The 24,776-nt window shown below is 39.3% G+C and overlaps 1 long non-coding RNA gene across 7 annotated transcripts in view; it reads right to left on the bottom strand.

Moving 5' to 3' along the window:
• The window catches only part of LOC311436714, a 164,652-nt gene that overhangs the window by 124,681 nt on the left and 15,195 nt on the right, over nt 1-24,776 (bottom strand). For all 7 annotated transcript variants that reach the window (XR_014693043.1, XR_014693044.1, XR_014693045.1 and 4 more), the window contains exons 3-5: nt 5,553-5,654; nt 3,441-3,514; nt 1,472-1,575 (exon numbers count right to left, since the gene is read on the bottom strand). This is a non-coding gene — a long non-coding RNA (uncharacterized lncRNA). The remainder of the gene's footprint in view (nt 1-1,471; nt 1,576-3,440; nt 3,515-5,552; nt 5,655-24,776) is intronic.

Raw genomic sequence — 24,776 nt, 5'->3', positions numbered from 1 at the left:
GGGTGCTTTTTTGAAGCAGCGTTTTGACATCAGTCTCCTACTAACATCGCTCCCCTTCAGATGCAAGCCATTACTTCTCATAACAAATAACCACGGAGAAAACAACATTTTAATGCTGCATCATTAAATGAAGGCCCAACACCAGCTCCAGTGCTGCCTGTGTGCCATCACAGCTGGACTTGAGCCTGTGCAGGAAAGGGAAATCTTGTGCTCCCTCTCTTTTTCAAATCCAGCTTTACTACATATCCAATATATAGAGCTGGCTGTTATTTCTTCTAATCTGCTAATTGCCACAGACTGAGATGATCTATTTATATCTTCAGAAATATTCTGAAAAAGTGCAAAATACTCATCATAGGATTTAGAGGCCAGAAGTAATCAATCATTTGGCAGATACTGTATTTTTCTGCAGTCAGCAATTTACATTGCTGTTTCCCATTTAAAAAAGAAATCACAGTTCATGTGGAGAAAAATGATGAACTGAATAAGGAAATCTTTGTTTCTAAATCTGACAGAAGTGAACTGTAACCAGTCTGCAGACTTTTAATAGTTTTGTCTGCATGTGGTAGGCATGCACATTTTCTTGATACCTGTTTATAGAGGACTCGTCTTTGGAGGGGCTGTTGCTTTCATTCTGAAGCAATGCCTCTCAGCCTTGCAAAGCAGTAAACCATGATCAGACTGTAATCCAACAGAGACATGGAGCTGGCTGTGAGCAACCCATCCTGAAGCACCTCCACTGAGGGCAAAAGCCCCAAGGTAAACCAAGCTGCTCTGGCACACCAGTGTAGTGGCCTCCCATCTCCTTTGCCCACACTGTTACAAGCCATTCAAGCTTGTCCTCTGCTAAGCATATATGACAAGACTTTATTCCTCCTGCTTCAAGCTGCCTTGGTAAGTAATAAGTTGCACAGTCAGGTGCTGGCACCCGAGCACGACATCAGGGTGAGCGCCCTTCCCACCCCACGCAAAGAGGGAGGGGAGGATTTGTTACACAGAGGGGATCACTCCTCAGTGGATACACTGCTCGAGCCTTCCTGAACTTATGGAAGTTATGAAACAAGCAAAATGTGAGTTACTAAAATTGCCATCATGAGCATTTCTTTGGTTTTTGTTAGTTCCTCCCACAGAAAGACCTGCTAGTTGTCTTACTTTCCATGTCACTTAATTGTTATCTGTCAAACTTCTCCACTCACAGGAGTGGCAAACATTTGACTTTAATGAGGAAGTCATTAAAGTCAAACCTGATGTTCTTAAGGTTTGTAAGCTAAATAGCACTAGCATCTACTTAACTGGCAGCAGCTTCATATCTGCTATCCCAACAGAAAGAGGTCTGGTATCCCATTTTATATACTATTATTTTCTTTTTTTAGTAACAATAAGGTTACAGTGAACACTTGTAGAGCTTCTCATTGAGAGAAGAACTGCGAGAGAATGGGACCTCTAAGGAGGTCAGCAGTTCAAAACTCACCTAGAGCACACCACACAGGTAACTGGTGGGCTGCTGCCACTGCCCATGTAGACTGGTTCCTGCTCCAGAGGAGATAGGACGTGTAAGAGACAGAACATGCGCAACTGAAACAAGCATAAAGACAACTATTTTGAAGATGCAAAAGGCACAGAATACTGATGCATTTCTATTACTGAAGCTTTAATTAAAGCCATACCTCTCACACCATAGGGTGTAAGAATTACCTATTGACTTTTCATCCTCAGAAACAGCCTTAGCAGCTTAATTGCTAACATGAAAAAAATGGACGTTAGAGTTTCAAGCCATTTTGTCCAAATGAGATAATATAAATGCTAACGCAAAATATGCCTCTCTACCAACAACTCTTCAAAGCTCAAAGGTGATTAATGCAGCTACATTTCACATTGGTGTTGTCAAGATCCTTCTGCACATATCCTGGCAAAGATGAGATTTTAAAAGTATGTATTATTTATTCTGAAAGCAAAGGGCCTTTGCACATGACAAGATCAGGTCTTTGCCTAGGAGCTGGTTTTGATAGCAGAAATCAGAGTCCTTCTCACTTTTTGTTCCACACTCATTAGCACTGTCAGAAATAGCGGTAGGTGAGAAGCCATATTATTCTCCCCCTCCTCCCTTGGGAGGACAGTGATTCTTATGATTGACTGACATGATCCATTCTCCAGATCTATTAAATTTCCTCTTGTTTTATAAAAAGCATTTTTTTAATGTTTTATCATCTCCACTGCACTGTAATGTTATTCATCTCTCTTCCACAACTCAGTCCTTTCTTGTCTATTTCATCTATATGAGAGGAAAAAATCCCTATTAATCCACAGAAGATTTGTTTATTTATAATTAATTTGGATATGCATTCCTACGTGTACTGCCTCTGGCCAGGATGGAGCTGACTTCCTTCATAGCAAGCCCCATGGTGCTGTATTTTGGGTTTGTGGCTACAAGTATTGGTACCATGGCATTATTGTGGCTGTTACTGAACAGTGCTCACACAGCACCAAGGCCTCCTCTTTTTCCCACTCCGTCCCCTCTCACACCAAGTCAGCTGGGGGTGAAAACAGCTGGGAGAGGATACAGGTGGGGAAGGTGACCTGAACTGGCCAAAGGCACATCCCAAACCATTTAACGTCACACTGAAATACAAACTAGAATAGAAGACAGCAGGGTGCTCCTCCAGGGGTAAGGGAAGGAGGCAGTGAGTAGGCAGCTGCTTGGGTGCTTAGCTGCTGATGGGGTCAACCCACAAGGCCATCCTTTCATCCTAAATTTCCTCTCAAAAATTGTTTCTATCCTATATACAACACGAAACTGAATAATTGGGGTTCTCTAACCACCAGCACCATGCATCTGTTCATTAAATATATATTGCTCCATTCATAAACCCAAATCTAAGAAATACCAGTGTATGACACTAGAGAAGGTGAGGCAGAACATCATTAATTCACATAATCTGGATGAAGGAGGCAGAGATTCCACTCATCGTTATATTTTCAGTCTAGAGCCGCAACATTTTTAGGCGTGATATCCATAGAAGTTAAGGTAATAATTTTCCTCTGGTAGGCAGAAGGGATTATTGGTCACTTCATGACAAGAAGCCAAAAGTTAGTGGTTCTCCCCCCGTTCCACATCAGGAATTATCCATAGAAGCATCCAGCCTACCATATGATGTGTTTGTTTGTTGTTGTTTTTTTTTTTTTGTCTGCTTTTGATCGTAACCCAAATTGATTCTTAATCACCATCACCAGAATTAATAACTTGAAGTTTTTCTGTGTGTTCCTCTTGTACCTCTGTGCACCAGTGTGCTGCTGCCTGGGAAAATTTGCTTCAGACCCACAGGCACCAAAGCAGCAGATGAGGAATTTTTAAAAGGAAAAAAAAAAAAAAAAAAGGAGACTAAAGAATAAGAATTACTTCAGATTATAAAGCTATAACTCAGTACCTGAAGATACTGTACCTTTTGCAGCGTTCAGCCATTTGCATTGGCAGTAGTAAAAATTGACAAAGTCCACCAAGAGCACAGAATTGCTTCTAGTGAGAAAAACACTGAAGATTATTGAGAGTGACACAGGTTTTTGGTTCTGAGGCATGGCTTCTGCCTCCACATTTGATTGCCTAGTATTTACCCTGCTGTGATTATTACACAAGGCAAGCTTTATGGAGATGCATTTTACTACAGTAAAAGGATTTTTAGAAGATAAGGTATGAAAAAAGCACTTGATTCTGAAAAGTAGTTTGACAATTCTTGGCTGTGTGATCATCAGATGGCAGAGTAAGTCATCCTTGTCAGGCTCTTCATAACAAAAACAAGGTCATTTTGAAGGAAAAATGCCATTCTAATGTTATCTGCACAATCACATACACAATCAGAAACTATATTTTAAACTGTATCAAGATCAATGGCAAAACTCCTAACAGAGTATAGAAAAGAAAGTTCACAACCATCTGCTGATACGTGGTTTGATAGATTCTTGGGGACTGTTAAGGAGAAATCTCCCTAGATACTACAGTGCATATCCATTATACAGCACATATCCATTAAGCTCTAAACCAGCTTCCAACTCAATTTGGGGGAAATTCCTTAAGTTCACACAATATATGCATTCAATCTAGCAAACTAATTCTTCCCCCCAGTCGAAATGTTTTTATTTTTCCCTTTATGATCTCAAGCAATCTGCAATCATTTGTCTGAGAAAATTATTCAGCTCAACTTTTAAAAAAAAAAGTCTCTCTCCTTCTCATTTGGGCTTTCTCACATCTGACTGCTGCCAGATGTTACAGGTAGAGGCAGACAGAACATGCCATCTGCACTGCTGCATGTCTCAGGCATAACCGAACAGGCTTTTGGCTTCATCTGAACATTAATGGCTGGTGGCAGCACAGCAGGTGCAGTGGAGGACCAGTGGGAAATGCAGCAAGAAGCCCAAAATGGGCACAGCACTTACGTGCCAGATGAAAACCAGAGTTATAAAACAAAACAAAGTACCCCCATGCACTACACCCTGAAAAAAATTAAGAAAAATTTTGAGAATACTGTTTCAACAGTGACTTTCATTCCTAAACAACACTATACAATTTTAAAAGGAAACTATCTTAAAACACTGTCCTAAGCAACCATATTTCAAAGTAGGAAATCAGAAACATTGTTAAGATATTTATAAACTGAAGTGCATTTTAATAGCTTCCTTGATATGCTGCAAAAAGGTCAGACAGTATACATTTCAACTGCATATACTGTATAATTGTCAGGTAACAAGAGACAAATACATACCTATATACATACCGAAGTACAGACTTACTCCTTGGTTGGTTTTAAAATCAGACTTATCAGATATAAAGGGCAATACCAGATCATTTGATACTCCTACACAAACAGTTTACACATGAGTGCACTGGACCTGTCCCTGAATTCTTTCAGCACAGTGAAAAAAACAAAAGCTGGGCTTTCTAATCACAAGCAACATAGCAAACATTTCTTCTGAGTTTGTAAGTTCAGCAAGAGCAAAGAACTTTATTATTGTGGTACTGAAGTTAATTTCTGTTATTTCTATTCTTCAGTTCCTCTATAACTAATACCATTCGTTACTTTCCTTTGCAAGAATTTCTGCTGCCCTGGGATTTGCACTGAATTATTTCACAAGATTAGAGAAAAAGATAGAAACTTCACTTACCCTCACTTAAGTTTGCTCCAAGATTTTTTTCAGTATAAGATGTCCAATACATATGGTAAATCACATCTGAACTTTGACATATCACTGAAGCTTTTTTTTTTTTTTTTTTTTTTTTTTTTACTGACTACCCTATATAATACCTGTAACTAATGTGAATTAAGTGTCTTTAGAGACTAACTAAAGATAATCCCACAGAATGGTTCTGTTAAATGCCCAAGTTAGTTCACTATCTCTGTGCTGATATGGAAGAAACCCAACTAATTTGATTGGCACGGTAACTTTACCAGCAACTGAACCAATATCTGCTCATATCATATAGTCAAAACAGTTGGTGAAGTTTATTTTGTTTGCTTATAGATAACTGTAATTAGTTTCCTTTAAATGCTGAAGTCACATACCTCCCTTTCTGGTCTCCAACATGAGGATGTATTTGTCATAGCTGTAAGAAAGTTAGCTGACAGCAGAGCTGCATTTCTGAAAGTCTTTGTATGCCCACAAACCTAAAAAAAATAGTAAAGGGGGAGGGGGAGGGGAGGGGCAGAACACCACAAAAACAAAGCAAACACAATTAGGCAAATGGGGAGGGGCAGAACACCACAAAAACAAAGCAAACACAATTAGGCAAATCTGACAACCAAAGCAATGTGCAATCATTTCTACTCATTAAAAATTTAACGACTACCACTGCTTCTTAGTCCCTAAATACAGTTCAGGTCTCTCTGCACACTGGAAAAATTCTACTTCAGGTCACAAACTTCCCACTGCTTCACAGGGCTAGGGAAGAGATCCCATTGCTGTGCAAGTTGCCTGTGGGTACTTGGGAACTTTTTTCAAGAGCAGCTAGACTTGTACACCCATTTCAGCTCCTACCACAACCACCTTCAGACCAATCGCTGAGACAGGTCAGCAGTGTAAAACTACCTAGTTTGCTTGGTTTGCCAAAGGGAACAGGACGATGATGCCATACTGCATCTATTCTGCCTTGCCTGACTACACTGCCAACAAGCACAGTGTCACCAGGCAGGAGAACATGCTTGTTTCTGCAGGTCAGATTGACTCAACTGGGGTGCAGGATCCTAGGATTTCATTGCAATAGCTAAAGGGTTTTGTAGCAGTTGTTTGCTTCCCCCATTCAGGATTTAGTTTAAGCCTTGACCAACACCTTAAATTACATTCTATACTCCACTGCATCTGCCAAGTGCAAATAAGGGCTGGCATTAGCCAGAAAAGTAGGGTTATTTCCCATTTACAGGACATCCTAAATGCTCTACAATCTGCAGACAGCAAACTTCTGGCTTCTTGTCTGTTTGTAACTCGAACAAAATCAAAACAAACTAAAAAAGCCACTCGTGCTTCCAACTGCTTTAAATATTTAATTTACTAGACTAAGGCTTTAGTTGCCTAGGCGCCTGTTCTTTCTTAACATCTAATCGGGTAGCACACAAATTGAGAGGACAAATTGTTAATTCTTTAATTCACCCAATTAGCTCTACTCGTGCCAGTAACCCCATTAGAGCCAATGGAAGCATCCCTCCCAGGAAAGGTTTGCAAGCTAGTTCATGTTTTTTCTTATTTACTTTTCTTTTAGGCAGAGAAGGGTGAAACAACAGAGTAAGTTCATTAACTTCAAAATAGCTCCATAGGGTGTCAGTGGTACGAAGCTGATCCATTGTTTAACGTTACATTTTCTGACGCGTTTCTTTATTATCCTTTGAATAATTAAAGCCCTTGAATGCCTTTACCATTAAACAACTAACTTTTATCTCATTTGTTGCTCCAATAGTTGAAAGGCCAAACACAGTATGAGCTAGCTATATGTAGTTTTGAAGAAACTGTTCATTTCGTTCTGTTAAATGACACCCACAAATCCTGTCAACACAGACCCTTACAGCCAACATTACTGAACGGCAGCTTCTGCAGAACATGCATACAGTATTAATAGTCACAGTTGAGTTCAGTAGCAAAAAACCACTGCTATTAATCATAATCTGATACTAAATTAAGGGATATTAAGCTCTTAAAAATTTAAGATTTTTAAGTTAACCACATTCACTCCATTTCTTCCCACATGCCCAAGTTATAGGATCCTTTTAATTTACCAGAAATAGAAGTAATAATTTTCCTCGGATCAAATCAATAGTAAGGCAGGTATCAGTTACCTTACAAAGAGAAAGGTTGGGCACAAATACAAAACAGGAATTGGTTCTTACCAGTGAACAGGGTCAAACAGAAACTATATAACTCCTTCCTTCTTCCCTAGAAAGCCTTACAGTCCATATATCATCATTAAAAAACGGGTACCAAAAATATCATCCCATGACTATTTTATATGATTAAAGAAAGTATCACATAAGCATTATTCATTCAAAAACTGTCTCATTTTCAAAAGCCTAGGGCTAAAGGGAGATACAGATGGGAGGAAGTTAGCAGCACAATCTATAGAGAAGAACTTGTCATGTAAAGCACGATTTCAAAGGAAATAGAGAATAGAGGAAAAACATCCTGCATTTCCTCCACTGCTAAATGTAAGCTGGAACACAGCTATTTAAATGTATTTACTACTATTTATATGGACATGTATGCCAGTTACAGCTGTAAATTAGTTTCCAAATCAAGCTGCTTTGTAGGACCATACTTCCCCTTGAAAAAAAGTGAAAAGAAGTTTCCAGTATTGCATTTTCTGTCCTCTAATGATTTATTTAAACAGTACAAGTTACTGGATCTTTTTCTGTGTGTTAGTTATAAATATTCTTCAACAATTTGTTTTATGGATTTATGAACTGTTGCAACATCTCTGAATATTTTTCAGAGCAGCAAGGATGTAGCTTTTGAGAACAGAGCTCCATGACATCTTGACCATAACAGTGGCACATTAATCATGCCATCCTTCCAAGTTCAATGCATCCAAACATAGCCTACAAAGAACCTAAAAACAGTAGGAACCAACGTTGAAAAGTAGTATTTCAGAGTAAAATACTCCATACATAGGATGCATTTCGCTATTACAACTCTGACAGAACAATCCCCTATTGCTGGCAGAGAAGAGACTATCACAAAATGCTGAAGATCCATGCCAATTGTTTTTTGCAGAATGCTGAAGAAAAATAAGGATTGTTTTGTTGTCCTCTTCAACACCATCCATTCCAAATACACCAAAAATACTTAAACTCTGGTTTGCATGGGCCTCCATGCACTGGCCTCTTGTTCATGAGGCTGGAGAGGAAACAAGCCTCCCATGATCTTAAAACTCTTCACTCTTCCACATGAGCCTGAAACTGCAAAGAGATCACCCTAACCAGAGAAGGGTTTCCCCTTCCATGTACTACCATAGATGGTTTCCTAAAACGCTGAGGCCCTGACATTTCATGCTGTGATCTTCTTGGTGAGACCCAGCCCCAGAGCTCCGGGTCCAAGCCTGATCCTAGCTCGGAGATCCACCCACCTGCATCATGACCTCGAATTGCTGGCGGCTCTCTGAAAGCACTTTCAGATAACATTTCACTGATGCTATTAAATTATTCAGATGGATTATAGTAAATGCTGTGAAATAACAGTAAAGCAAACTTGTGATATACATACGTACAGAAGAAAAAAAGGAAAAGCTGAAGTTATTCACTCAGGAGGAAAACCAGCCTCTGTTGTGGCTTTTTGACCACTCCACTGCGTATTGCAGCAGGGCTGCTGGCATTAAATGCCAAGAGCAGACTGATAATATCTGAAGCCTGTAATAGCTTTCACTGCACTCAAAACAGTTAAATGCTAGCACTCTTGAGTAACCCTGTACTAAATAGCTTCCTTGCACAGTTTTCTTCTTCTCTTGACCCTGAAAGTTAATTCTGGTGTCACTTTTCTAATACCAGTGCATTCTTACTCCATGGTGTATTAAAAAACCTCACACAAGCAAAACTGTTCCAGGAGTGTATCTTTTAAGTATGACAAGGGTACTGGATGTTGTGGAAGTAAGTTTAAAATGTAACTGCACAACTGAAAAAAAAACTGAAAACCAGGTATCATGGCACAGACAAGGCTCCCCTCCACCCGCTTCCAATGCTGTCATCAGGACAGACCCCCTTCAGCTGTGCAGAAGGGGCTGCAGCCTGCATGTTATCAACAAGCATCAGAAGAGCTGCTTGGCATGATCTGCCCATATTCATACACCAGGAAACACCAACCCTAACACTCAAAACACTGCTGCCTTCTGCTGTGGCTCCAACACTTACCAGTCATCTGAGTTTTAAGATTACATTTTATTGCTCAGCTCCCCTTGATAGACCAGGGCAGCTACAGACTACAGAGTGCCTTAAGGGCAGAGCTTTCCCTCAAAAGCATTAGATCCTTTATATCCTGTACTGGTTTTGGCAATGCACAACTTGGCAACTTGAAGCACGTTACTAACTGAAATATTGCATGGTGGAGCAGCACGATGTGGAGTTCCCTTGCAGGGGCACTCAAATAGATGTGCTGAAGAAGGAAGCAGGCAGTAGGAGATGAAATTTGACTTTGAATGAGATGAAATTTGAATGACTTTGAGAGGCAGGGGACCTTTTCTCCATTAACACTAGTGACAGGACCCGCGGGAATGGGGTTAAGCTGAGGCAGGGGAAATTTAGGCTGGACGTCAGGAGGGGGTTCTTCACAGAGAGGGTGGTTGCACACTGGAACAGGCTCCCCAGGGAAGTGGTCACTGCACCGAGCCTGTCTGAATTTAAGAAGAGATTGGACTGTGCACTTAGGCACATGGTCTGAACTTTTGGGTAGACCTGTGCGGTGTCAAGGGTTGGACTTGATGATCCTTAAGGGTCCCTTCCAACTCAGGATATTCTATGATTCTATGATTCTATGAAATGTATGCTCCAGTTTCCAAGGAAAACATGTTAATGTGTGTGTGTTGGGGAGGGGGAATAGTTAAATAAATAAAATAAGAGAAAAATGTATCTTTTATAAAAACATTGCTTAAGTGCTGCTAGGGGAAGATCAGCAAGACCTGTGGTGATGTGCTGGGTAAATGCCGGTCATGCAAGCTGAAACTGCCCAAGAACAGCTTTCAGTGACATATCCAATTTCAGCGTTTACAATGCATGAACTATTAAACTCAACCAATATGACTCTTCACGGCAGCCGTTTTCAGAGCTATGTGCTGACTAACAATTTAATAGAGAAAACTATTTTGTTTGCTTTTCAGAACGTACTTTTCAAGGAAAGTGCTAGCTTGTCGTACAGGCTGATTGAGATCCTGATGGCAAGAGGAAAATATCCCCAAAGTCAGCCTACATCAAGATTGCTAGTGACCAGCTACCTGCAGACCAACGTGGCTTCTTTTTTGTGGTGGCTTCTTTGAGAAATAGGGACAGCAGTGAGTATAATTAGAACTAGCAAATACAGTTTGATTTTCTTTTTTTTAAATACAGAAGCCAAGTAGTCTCAACAATGAATAGCGACATTATTGAGGGGCCAAGATTAAGAATAAATATGTCTGTCTAAATAAATATTTACTTAAATATTTATTTTAAGTAAATATTTATATTAAGTAAATAAATATTTACTTAAATATTTATTTTAGGCTTTGTGCATGCCTTTAACAAAATAATTGTATTGTTATTTTGATTTACACCTTGTAGTGTTCCAGATTTGCCATAGGTTAAAGGCAAGCTAAAAGCACTGCTCAAATAAAAGAGACCTTGACTACAGCTGCTGTCAGAGTGAGGGTCCTGGTCCCTTGGGCCCGTGGTGTCAGCCCGAACTGGACAGGAGGCTAACAGGAGCAGAAAATGAGAAATCACCATCCATCCCCTGTACCCTTTGCATTCAGTACATACTTTTTCAGTTAAGTGGTGTGGTTCTGTTGTCCCAGCCACCAAAATCCAATCCCCTGTAACAACTGTTCTTCCAGGAGGTATTTTAAGGATAAAATGGTGGTAAAAGTAATTTAACTTCTCACCAGCAACCTAGACAACAAGTATAGTGGAAAGAAAGGGAAAACAAGGGCAGAGAACAGCAGAATTCATTCTCCTGGTTTAGTTTTTTGTTTGTTTGTTTGTTTGTTTGTTTGTTTTTTTGTTTTGGTCTCTTTCTACATCATTTGATGCATTGGCAAGAACTGCAAGAAGGTATTACAGACACTGAATTCTAAGTTACACATTGATACAAACTGATTGCCATGTCTGGGGAACCAGGTTACAGTCCCACTAGCATTTTACTGCACCTGTGTTAACCACACAAGGTTAAGAATTCGATCTCTGGGGAATTTAATGGCAGAAGCACAACAGATTTCAACAAGGTCCATATTTCTCTTAAAAGATAGGTATTGCGTGAGCATAACCATGAGCATGTAGAAGAACAAGTCCTAAATGTGCCCCCACCCTTTTTTTTTTTTTCTTTAAAGCTACATCGGTTCTTTATCAGTTGTTGGTTATTTATTGGTTATTTTATCATTATTGGTTAAAACTTCAATTGTGATTTCCTCAGATGGTCAAATTGGTTTAAGCTTGGTATCTGTGACCAAGTCTGACCACCCTTTTTTGGGTAGCATTGTTCTCAGCTGTATCAGCACCTTGTGTAGATCACTGGGCCATGACAAGCACTAGCGATGCTATTAGGAATGCAGATTGGGAAAGCACACCATTTGAGAGCAAGACATAACAGGACAGATTTACTTCCAGACCTTAACAAGGTTCCTAATATTCTCATTATCCAAAATCCTATTTCTGTGTTGGATATACACAAGTCTGAGACAAAAATGCAAAAAGGCCAGCATTGTTGATCTGGTCAGCTATAGTGCAGAGTACTCCCAAACCCCCATAAAAGTCAGAATTATTCAAGTCCCATACAGACAGCACATTACTGAAACTGGCCCTTTATTTGGCCCTATATACACATAAACATTTAACATCCATTTCTTAATGGATGGTTCAGTGATTCTTGTAAAGATTGATTGGGTTTTAATTCTGAGAAGGAGTGGAAATAAGCACCACAAGTAAGGATGAGGAAGAGCCACCAGGATCGGCACAACAAGCCCTTCCCCAGAGCACTGCCCTCCAGGCTAAAGGCAGGCCATTCCTGTCTTGCTGATTTTTGCTTCAGAAAATTCAGCAATTCTCCTGCAGGGCTCCTTACTGAGAGACCAAATATTTTCCCAAGCATCTAGCACTGTATTATTTTGTACTTGTCAATACTAAAAAAAAAAATAAAAATAAAAAAATCTTCTATTATCTACAGACCTAAATGAAACATTACTGAGCAGGGAATGCCTTGGGTCCTTTCAAGATAGATTTGGTAGGTTTCCCCTTTGCACCCCCCCCCTCCCCAGCAGGGATGGGTAATTATCAGCAGCACATTTGTTCTTACTTTACAACATGTGCTCTGACGAATGAGGAGTCATGTAAATATATTACATTACCCAAACACCTGCTATGACATTAAGCCTGACAGAAGTCCAACAGTTAGACTCCATCATTATTTAATCTAGCAGACTGATTTCTCTTCCTGCTTCTACCTATCTTACTATGGTAACCTTTAAGTTAAATACTTTAGAAATGATTTTTCCCCTATTTACAGTGCATTAAAATCCAGATTTTTTTTATAATCATGTATTTACTCTCAATGTCCTTCAACTTAATCAAATAAATACTCAAGCGAATTCCTGTATTATTCAGTATGAGGACACCACAGTTACATTTCAAATCTCCTCAGATTCAGACAGCAAGATAAATATGGATGAAATCTACTAAATAGGAAGTGCTACTGTTAAATCTCCCCCAGGTAGGCCAAAATGACAGCCAGAAAGAAGCAGCAATAATTTATGAAGATTACCAGGGCCTTTTCTACCAGATTCTTCTATTACCCTCAGCCTTTTCAGTCACAGCATTTTTTTTCTTGGGTGCAGTTTGGTTGTCACTATATGACCATTTTGCAAGTGTTTGGAAACATTTCAAGATCTTCCCTCTTTCCAACTTCCAGAAAGCATTACCAGTCAGCAAACCTCATCAAGCCTGCTGACACCAAGTAAAGTTACATACAAGTTTGTATGCAGCAGTTTTACATCTCTAAGAGACTTGTATGACTAATACTAACAACTAGAACTTTCTAGCACTTCTGGCATTTGTCTACGCCGATATTAAGGTACTCATGCAGATGGTCCTCCCAGAGAAGCAGCGCACTGGAGCATCTCTGAGGTACTTGGACATCAAGGCACCAATCAGGCAACATGTGAAGTTAGCTAATGCCAGCGCTAAAATAACGCTGCTTCATCGAGCGGCACAGATGGAGACTCACGCTATCGCTGCGCTAGGTGGGTGTGCAGTCACCCTACAGAAAGAACAGACAAATCACTTGGATCCCGCCGTGCCACTCACTCAGCATGGTGGCACCCGGCACTCCCCACTTTCTTCGCGGGTACACGGTAATCACATCTTGTTCGGTCGTGCTGCTAATGAAGATGCCTGCGTTTAGCTCATAACTATTTGGAGTATGAAGCTGAAATCAGCACCCATAAACAGAGAGCACAGAATTCACCCAGTATTTTTATCATCCAATCCATATATTCAGCTACTTGAATGCATTACAAACAAAAGAGCTTGGAGTGTTAGCATATTTGGCTTTTGTTACAAATAGCTTTTTTTTTTTAAATATCAAACCTATCTAGTTACACTAACATTTTTTTCCTCTAAAATGTTACTTCATGGGCTTGGAAGAAAAAAGAAGCTAACATCTGTGCTTCTTAGCGTATTTACCACTGAACTTCCACCAAAAGTCACCCTTTACCCACTTCTGAAAGGCTTTTCTAATTTCCCCTATGGGCTGCACGTTGGCAAGCTCTCCAATTTGTACAATGAAGCCATGGGATATCTACCCTCTCCAACTGAGAAATACTGTTTTTGATCATACTGTTTATGAAATACTAGAAAGCAAATTCAAGCACAACTGCATTTATTATGTTCTGCATAAACTCAGAAGACCTTAAGGTTCACAGTAATTGCAGAAGGAAGAGTTGTGTTCCCCCCTGCTTTTAATAGAAATAATGCATTAAGGCTTTAGGAATGTACATTCCTAGGGAATCAAACCACAGTTTCTTAATTTACTTCAAATACACATCATCATTTAGGATAACTACAGGATATGCCTACCAATTGAAAAAAATTCTTTACTGTTTATGAAAGGTAAACTCTGAATTTTATTCACTACAAACAGTGACAACTACCATGAAATTGTTAAAAGGTTTGCCAAATTGACTTGTTTGTGAGAGCGAGAATAACCATGAAGAAAAGACCATGTTCCCCCTTTATGAAAACTGAAAGTCAACCACAAGAGTCTCAGGAGGTGCTCTAAAGAATTATGATTTTGAAAACTTAACTCAGCACAATGTTCAGCTAAAAAAGCAGCCAGAGTATTTTGAGAAGTGTTAATAGACATATCCCTCCCTTGAAATCCTAACCCACACCTTTAAACATCCATAGTAAAAGAGAATTTTACCTCTCTTTTGGGTTTCTCTATGATAAGTATTTAACATTTTGGCAGAATTTATTTTTGCATATAATCACTTTATCTTTAATGAGAGGTACACATACACTTTCTGTAGTCTTCCCCCTCAAACAGTCTCAGCCAGCCTGGATCCCATCCCTGTTGTTGCTGATTCAGCAACACAACTATTCCTGCCAAAGGCTAAAACAATTAGATATGAACTTGATGAAACTTTCCATTTACTAAATGATGTTGAAGTGATTTTATATCTGTGCATTTGCAACAGCAGGTGCCCTGTGCATTAGCCCTAGTGTTCTCCTCTGCCACCCTGACTTGTAACCACAAATACAAGGAACGGATTATAACCTTGATAGTCTGATTATCTCTGTTGTCACGCTTCTCCATGGTGCTGTATAATTGTTCCACTGACAAGTAACATTGATGCCTTAATGCCCGCAACAGAATGCATTTCTGCTGAACTGCCTAAACATTAGCTGTTCCACAGAGAGTAAAGAGAGGTCTCAAGGGTCAAAACGTAAGGAAGACGAGTTATCAAATACTTACCAGCAGCAGGCAATAGGCAATGAAGGAACATCAGGCATGCAGATGTGTTTCTTTTCAATACCATGGTTTTATTTCATTGATAAAGGTAGAATTTCATTCCAACTTTGAATACGGCTAAGAAAACAACTCAACTCTTCATACAACTTTCAGTGATGAGGGGAGAAATACAGCAGGCTTGGAGAAATCACAACAGAACAGAAAAGAAAATCATCTCATGACAGCAGAAGGCAGGACTGAGGATCCTGCGTTTAGATGTGGAGTGTCTTATCAAGGTCAGTTGGTTTCTCTCAAACATATGGCAGGGATTTTGGTCTCTGGAAAACCCAGGGGATGGAAAATTATTTAAAGAATTCAGCATTCTCATGCACTGAGTATGGACGTTAGGTCTGCATCCATATTCAGAATTCCCAACTACTAATTGTTTCCTCTCAGAAGTATACGTACTACTTCATGCCCTCAAATCCATTTGCAAAGCAAGGTCTCTGAGCAGGCAAAGATATGGAGCAGGTGCAAGGGTGAGTACATACCATGGACCTTTTTGTTTCATCTTTGGAGATGACTTACCTACCATTTCTGCTGTGAAGGCAGTAGATTTTATTTTTTAGTAAAATAGTGATTTGTCTTCAGTGTATAAAACGCAGACTTGAAAAGGAAGACATGAATACTGCCAAAGAACATTTCAACATCGAGTAGCATCCAAGAAAACAAAAAGCTTTGGGAACTGAGTGAATTTAGCATTGTTCCTTCTCTTGTCTGCAGAGGTTGTAAGACGTGAACTGCAGGAAATAAAAACTGAGAAAGAAACAGATGATTTATAATTAAATATGAAGACTAATGAAGAAGTGCATGAAGACATTTGGAATTAAATTCTAATCACTTTATCATCCATTTAAACATTTAAGAAGTTGTGTATCTATAAAAGAAAATGAAAAGCTATGGAAGGCATACCTGATGGACATCCTTGTAGGACAATCCAGGTTATTATCCCAATGCTTCTTCAGAGAAAGAACAGTTACCTGCGGTTCAATTAGTAGACTAAGAGATATTCAGCAAAGACCAAAAGCAACAGAATGGTGTTCAGTCTGCCGGAATAAGAAAATAGAAGTGTGATTGCCAGATTGAGTAGGCTGGCAAGTATCTGGTGTTGATGTATGCTGACATCACACAGACCTCCACAGATGACAGAAGAATTCTGAGATCCTTACTTTGACTTTATTTTTATTGCAAAGGGAAGAGTCTTCACAAAGAAACTCTTCCCGTGAGAAAAATAAATCAGGAAAAAAAATGAAAGTAAGTAGTTGAGCACTGAGTATAAAAGGTAAAAGATTGGAACAGTCATTAAGTTCTGATTAAGTTTAACTTCAAGAAGAAAGTTCTCACTAAAAACACTTCATATTATGGCCAGATGTTGAATGACATGAGAAGTATTGTATTTGCCAGATTTCGAAATAGATGTATTTGATATAATCCACACTGTTGGTGAGGTAAGTCATATGACATGGTAACAGTGTTGAATTCCTTGATTATAGTTAGTTTGAGAAGGACCAAGGAGGCAAAAAATGAAGAAGTGAGAAAGCTACTTTGTGGCATTGAACATTAAAGAAACTATAGCTTGAGTTTTTGATCACCCAGAAACAGACATACATCACATATGTACACAGAGATCAAGATACTTTAAATCTAGTAGGATATTTTCATATGTGATCACCAAGTCCTAGGCAGCAAAGATGCTAAAAAGATTCTGAAGAAAGTTCTATGTAAGAGAAGCTTCATTGCTGCAAGGAAAGTACACAGCTGTAATATACCAGGAGACTGAAGCTCTTTGTGAGCCTTTTGCAAAAGAGTAGGTTAAGGAGACACTTGCACTACTCTTCTACACCAGGATAGCTGTCAGCCATGAAATAGAGGGGTGCCCAGACCCACATCATAACTCTGACCTAAGCTTCTACACAGCCTCTTCCCACAGCCTGCCATGTCACTGCTGCCCTATGGCACAACCAGCACCTCAGCCCCAGTGCTTCACCACGCAGCTTGGTGTCATAAATCAGTGATTGCTCACGGATATGGACCCACACTCAGAGCAGCTGACACACAAGAATACACTCAATTTGGGGCAGACAGCTGGGACAGAGTGCACTCCTGGGCAGCACAGCTAGGCCTTGTGAGGGCCGTCCCCCACAGCTCTTGGGTTGTGGGCCTACACAGAGAGGGCTTCGCTGAGAGAGCTCCATATCTGAGGACAGACACCCTAGTGTTTCAGCCATATGCTAGCTTAAACATTTCATACTCCTTTTGCGGAGGCTGAGCCATCCTGCAGAAAGAAACCATACAGCAAAATATTCACCTAACAGCAGAAGCAAACATAACCAAGAAGGAGCAGGATTCTACAAGTCAGCAAAGGCTCAGGCCTCTTCTCCCAGGGCTAGTTTTGTACTTTCCCAAATTGTCCTTCACTGTGAGCATGCACATGAAATTAGAGTTGGAGTTCTTGTTCTAATTTTCTGGTAAAAGAAATGACGAATTTTTTAAACAGCAAAACAAACCAAAACGTGGATTTGCATATCAAAGATGATCTGACATTAAGGAAAAAATATGGTAATTAATCTCTCTCTCAATGAATGAGAAAAGTAGGATTTTTAGGATAAGGTCAGCAGTATGCTATTTATATGTCCAAGCTTATAAAGCAAGAGAACGACACAAGCACCCAACATTGGTGAGTAATAAGGACAACTGGGAAAAAAAAAAAAAAAAAAAAAAAAAGTATTTTCAGAAGTCCTCCCAGATCTCTTGCAGGTGTCTGATGCTCCAAAGAACAACAAAAATCAGGATGCTTGAAAGAGGAAGATGTTTCCAAACCTCAGGAAAAAAAAAAAAAAGTGCTTTTTTAGCAGTCTTTTAAGCTCAGGCGTCTGGTTTTATTGACGTCAAAGAAGGAAGAGAAAAATTTAAATAAAAAAAGTCCCACACTTCCTATCTTTTCCTACAAAATGAGCTCTGCCCAAAGGCTGTCAGTGACAAACTGAGATACCACTTCAAGGAGAATCTTCCAAGTACCTGAATCATCACTGCAGTATAAGTTCATCTGAACTTGATTACTTTACAGTCTCCTGGAGGAGCAAAAGGAGCACATCAGATCTAGCACTCTGGACCTTTCTGACTGATGAAGAAAGGTCTCACCCAGCTATAATGTTAAACTGCTCTTCAAGCATTCAAGACAGCCTTATAGCAAACACACAAACAGGAACTTGTAGCAGCAAATTATTAGGAAAAAAACATACTTTAATAAGTCCAAACTTACACTGACCTACAACTTCATGTAGAACCACCTTGATCAAGTACCCACAGAGAAGAATTGCACTTTGACACAGTTGTATTGGCTGGAGTTATAAAAAGATCCTAAGGACTGATTGCTTTTTGTTCTCTAAGCAACTGGAACAAAAAAAATAAAATATGCTACTTGTAAAGTATTACAATTTTTCCAAAAAAAAAAAAAAACATATTCCTATACTTCTGGAGCTTACATTCCTTTCTAATGCCGCTGCTGCTTCCACACTTCAATATTTTCCTTACAGCCATTAATTAGCACACCAAAGTGTAGCAAAATTGACAGGTAAATTATCCTTTAAGAGCATTAAAAACCATTTTCCAGATAAACAATTATATTAAAATATGTTAAAGCAATGATTTTTGCTGTACTAGGTCATGAAAAATATTTCTAAAAATCTACACTGGCAATTTTGCATTCTACCTTAAGTTGTTTGTAATTTCTTTCACATAATATACCTTTTAGAGTAATAGCCTCTTTGCCTCCCTCCCCATACGCTGCCCTTTTCACTCCAGCAGTACCAAAAGCATCAGCTGCTGCCTGTACCTGACAGGAATAGCTGTCCTTTATCAGGTTCTCTCCTGTGATTATTCACTCCTCCCTCCCCCTCATCTGGCACCCAAGGCAAGCCTGCTTTGGGATGCCAAGATCCTTCTTTACAGAGTTGGGCTTTAAACCCATGCAAACACTCATTCGGATCTGTGGTAAGTGTACACATACAGCACATATCTATTACATTTTGCTTTGAATGCCAAGATGAAAATAATAAAAGCATATATTGGGAAGTTGTTAGACTTCCCAAATTAACAGTCATCATATTCCTAAAAAGTGGTAATGGAAGTAGAACAGATTTTCTTTAAAACTATAAAGCATGATAATTTTGCCTGCATAGAGCTCTTTTCCACTCCTAAACTTTCAGGTACACAATACAGCATGCATGAAAGCTAGTTTGATTATTCCTACATTGCATTATACCTTAAGAAGGGTAAATGTGACCAAGCTCTGCCAGGATCTAAATCAAGCATGCCAGTTAGAGGTACTGACTAAAGTTATCATTAAATTGAGGGAGCAATTTCAAATGCCTTAGCTTTCAGCTTCCCAATTTAAAACTACGGTTTCAAAAAAAAAAAAAAAAAAAGAAATAGAAAAATAAGCCAGCTCCCACATATCAACAACCCTTAAGTTCCTTCAAAACAGGGCAGACAAAAGTCCTCACATGTCTGAAAACCAAAGGAACATCACTAACACACAGCTTCAGAGGCACTCTGTTACCCGTTATAGCTGGAGCTGCTATGTCAAAGACACATAAAATTGCAGTAAATTGACAGCTGCCCATTGAAACACACTCATGCACCATTCTGGACAATTGGATGTGTCACAAACACACCCTTGCCAAACATCTCTCTAGGGGACCCCATTAAATGCACATCTGTCCAGGATCTTCCCTTTCCAGTCGTATTTTACAGAAGTGTGCTGTCTAACCTGCCTATTATGAGAGGATCCAAGCAAGCCAGAAGAAGCCCTGTATAGCGAGATGTCTTTTTTGTTTTGTTTTCTTTATGCCAAGGGGAAAGCAGAGTTTAAATGAAAAAGAGTTGCTAAAATAACATAGATAAATATAGGACCATTAAACAGAAAAAAAAAAAAAATTGATACTGAGAGTAAGTGACCACTACATGCACACATACCTAGCTGGCCCAGATGATGTTACCACAGAAAACAAATTTAAGCCTCTCAAAGTCCTCTCTTGAAATTGTTCCACAGAACAATGTTTAGAAACAGAAAAAAAAAAAAAAAAAAAAAAAAAAAAATAATAATAATAATAATAATAACAACAGCCAGGAAGACAGAACTACTGGAGCTATGACTACAGACCACTGCTGCTGCATCTTGCAATATATTTTAAAAAAAATCTCAGTTCTTCTCCTTACAGAACCTATTTGCATAGGAGGAATATTTCCCTATAGCTTAGCTTACTGCCTGGCAATCTAGAGGGTTGAGCAGCATTGCAACTTACATGCTGGGCTAAAAATCTTTCACCAGGTTTTTCCATGAGCATTACATGAGATATTTAGGTTCTTCACTGAGAGAGTCTGACCAGACTCCAGCACTTAGATGCAGGCTTTGCAATCAATCTGCCTTGTCACAACACCTATGTCCCCTCTCTAGATTTAACTTGACATTTACAACTACCTTCTTTGTGAAAGAATGCAGCACACACACAAATTAATCGTTTCTACTGTTCTCAAATTGCTTTCTGCGATCCAATACACACAGCTTATTTGCTGTTCTGTTGTGTTGTGAATACCTCAGAGTAACTAAGGAAAACCTCTCTTATGGCTAGTTCATAACCTGGACAACTGACCAAAAACTGGTCCCTTCTCCCCTCTTCCAAATCTCTTCCAGACTACTACAGCCACAAATGACATCCAGCTCCACAACACTGCTCTGTACATTGGAATCCACGCTGCAAATACAGAGCAATCAGTGCAAGCATTTATGTTGGTATAGCAGTAACTGAAGAATAAAGGGTAAACAATTGGCCATGCAGAACTACACACAAGTATTTCCAGTATAACCAAACAGCTAACACTGAGTTGTATGCAGGTTTAGGTTTAGTTGACATTATGCTTTTGTCTTTCAGGGACTACTGTTGTCTCGGACAAGATTATGGCTCTGGAACATTATTAAGCAGGACACTGACAGAAACCATGTAGCTTTCAGTAAGTATTTATTCTACCCATTCAAACCTTCCATCAGAGGATGTAATTTCAGTCTATTTCAGACAGTAATCCAAATTTGAAAATACTCATTTTATAAATAACCCAATGGTCTGCTCCTTTCTATCTACAGTTTTAGAGAATATCAAAAATATCCAGAGTATTGGTAATGCACATGCAGTTACCTGACTTGAAAGCACTTCAGCTATGCTGTTGGAGAACTACAAAGGGACTTTGAATTCTGCCTGTAAAGAAGAGTTCTTTGATACCACCCTAACAAACTTTCTGGAAGACAGGAGGACCCATACAGATTATGTTTCTTTTTCTTCCAGCATTCTTTATTCATAGTATATTAGTGCCATAATAACATAGTACCATAACTTAGAGACAAACATGGATCATCTGCACAGTGCAAAGATTAAATCATTTGCATTTGTTTCTTAGATCACTTTTGTATTCAGAGATCGACAAAATAAAGCTAGTTTCGGAAAAAAAATAAATTGTTAGCAATACAGTCACAGTTTGTCTTTTCCACCTACACACATAGGGATATAGGGGAAAATAAGAAAAACCCTCATGTCCCAAAAATCCAAGCAGTTTAGGAAGAGAGTTTAGTTTTAGTTTAGGAAGAGAGAAGAGTTGAGATGTATTTAAGCCTTTTCCTCTGCCTCACCTGAAAAGTAAACAAATAGCAAAGTGCCATTGATGAGGGAATAACATGTTGTAAGACTCAAAGGACCAACAAAAAAACACACAGCTTCACAACTACCAATCCAATCCCAAACGCACTTCCACATCCCACAGACTGAGCTTTTCAGGAAGTACTGCATGTGAGCTTCTGCTGTACCAAAAATAAGAGTTAAAATATTAAAGCTGAAGGCTCTTCATCTCTATCTGACCTGATAGCTGCCTGTCTTCTCAATAGCCACACCAAGTACTCCCACAGTGACAAAACAAGTCCCAGAAAATGGATTTCTGTGGAAGCAAAGAAAAAGAAACAGCAGTATTTTCAAACTCAGTTTTATCAAGCATTCATATTTATTAGCTGTCACATTATTTCTAGTAAGGCTAGAAGTGTTTTGTATTTTCTATGAGCACAGTTCCTTATGTGTGCCCAGCATCAGGCTGAACTCAGCCTCAGGCCACTCACACTCATTAATTTGTAGGGCAGGGTCTTTTTAAACAACTCTGTCTGAGCAACTCCCCAACCTTCAGTCATGAAGTTAGTCCTCTCATGTCAAATATGTATGCAAAAACGCTGAAAACTGGAAGTTTATTTCTTTTCTCTATAATCAATAAAAGTTTGTTTTTCTTTAGTCTCCTCTTTTTATTGAGGCCATTGTATACAGAAGTGCTTGGTACACCATTTAGTAGAAGCTGAAGAGCTGTATGAAAAGTCTAAATAAGTCCAAACAATTGCCATAAATAATTGATAAATTAAGTCATCTCCGCCCCCCCCCCCAGTCATGTTACTGGGAACTGTGAGAAGGAAAAATGAAAGAAGAGAGGAAAAACAAACCCATCAGCATCAGATAAAACCTACTAAATGGGCTTTTTCCTGTGATTTGTTTACTGTTAGTTTTGTTTTGGATTCTGAAAAAAAAAAAAAAAAGTGCAATCTTTGAAAGTAACTCAAAATTTCAGTAAGTTCTAAGATAGTTTTTAAACACAGTAATTTTAACACCTTCATGATGCTTGTAGTCAGCTTACTGTGCAGATGTTAATTTTAAGTCAAAAAAACACTTTACATGCAGCAAAACAATCACTTCAGACCCCTGAGTGTCCTAGTCCTTACCATGCAGAAGTGCTTTGTGCACTTCTGGGCCAGTTCTGGGCCTCTTTCATTCCCACAGTCCTTCTTGCAACAGCACAAACAGCCACTTATGAGGCAGCTGATTATTGCCCAAGTAGTTGGTTTATTCAGGCGAATAAAGCTTGAGGGTACTTCATGCAGAAGCATTCAGCAGCCATCCCGTAACATACTGCGGTCCTTACTGACGAGCTCTGGTAAATTCAACTCCAAAAGTTTAGCATTGACAAACCTCAGCTCCCACACCCTCCCTGTTCATCTACCACAGAAAAGAACAACTGAAAAGCTTCACTTCAGACTCCGTCTGCCTTGCATGAGCCAGACTAATTGATAGTTTAAAATAATCCTCCAGACGTTGTAATGAAGCAGATACATTACAACTTCTCTTCATTATGCTCTGGAGAACAGATCAACAAAAGGAATCAAGTGGGAAGGCTAATGTTAGCCTCTCCAGCAAGACTCTCCAGGGCTCACCAGTTAGCAGCCATAGTCGGAAGCATTTCTTGCAGCCAAAACAAGAAAGAATTGTTCTGATTAACACGGAATTCTAGTTGTCAACTTTTATTTTGTTTTAATAATAACAAAAACAAACATACATGAGAGGAGAGTTCTGCATGCAAAAGAGGCAAGCCCCATCTCCAAAGACCTGAGCATAGCTGGTTCCCAAAAGCCAATTATGAAGGAGACACAGAAACAGCTGTGGTAGGATGCTTCTCAATCTGCTATAAAACATTTCCCTTCTCTTGATGTCATTCTCAGTTTAAGTAAAGAATACTTTCGCTACCCTTCCCATAGCATGGTGAACCAAATTAGGATTTGTGTGACTAAATAAAGTGCATAGAGTTTTACTGGTTTCAACATGCTATCCAGCTCAGAGGAACCTGAAACTCAGTCAGTTCCCCACTTGATCCAAGTACTTTATGCAGCCAAACTCCAGTTCAGCTGCGTACTGCTTCTTATTCTAAAGGATTTAAGACACCTGGGCTTGAATTAGCCACAGGGAAATCTGCCTACTAAACAGGGCATCCTCCTACTTACATCAGAACATCTTTGCACCATGTTTAAGTCCCACTTAAGTCTGTGCAACATGTAGACTTTGCCACTAGACATACATACAGCCTAGCCACGCTGTATTCACGGGCCCCATGAATTCAGCAGCAGCATGATGCTACAGTGATATATTGCCTCTGCTCTGATCCCACTCATGTAGCATTTTACGTCACCCTTAGCAGAGATTAAATGGCTTGAGGCTTCCTCTTGCTCTTCACTGAGTTCTCCTCTGTTCTTCAGCTGAGTAAAAGAACAAGTAAATTGGGAAAGACAATCAGAGAACTCACTCATGCTGCTCCACCATTCTGCAAGCAGTTTTTGTAGGTGACAAGTTATATCTGCAAAGGGGAGTGAGAGGGGAAGAAGTGACTACTCAGTTCAAGTTCTTCTCATGCAACTTGACCCACTACCAAAGTTTATCATCAGTTTCAATGAACTGGAAACAAACCCTTTGAAATCCTACCACAAATTGTTTCTGCCTGCTTGTGAAACAATAGGCAGAAAACAGTTAAGTCAGATAGAAAAATACCATAAAGGCTTTTCCTGTTGTCTTATAGGAAGGTCTTGAAGACACAGAAGAAGTTAACAGCATCTTAACAGAAGTCATTCCCAGTTTCTTCACTGATTGCATGTAGTTTCCAAAAACCTAGGAGCTAACCTTTCGGAAATCTTGCCACTGATTGTGGAAGACTGAGAA

This window comes from Aythya ferina (assembly GCF_964211825.1).
Source record: "Aythya ferina genome assembly, chromosome: 4".
Taxonomy (NCBI): domain Eukaryota; kingdom Metazoa; phylum Chordata; class Aves; order Anseriformes; family Anatidae; genus Aythya; species Aythya ferina.
The sequence above is the reverse complement of the archived record's forward strand: the minus strand, read 5'-3'. Positions and strand labels throughout refer to the sequence as shown.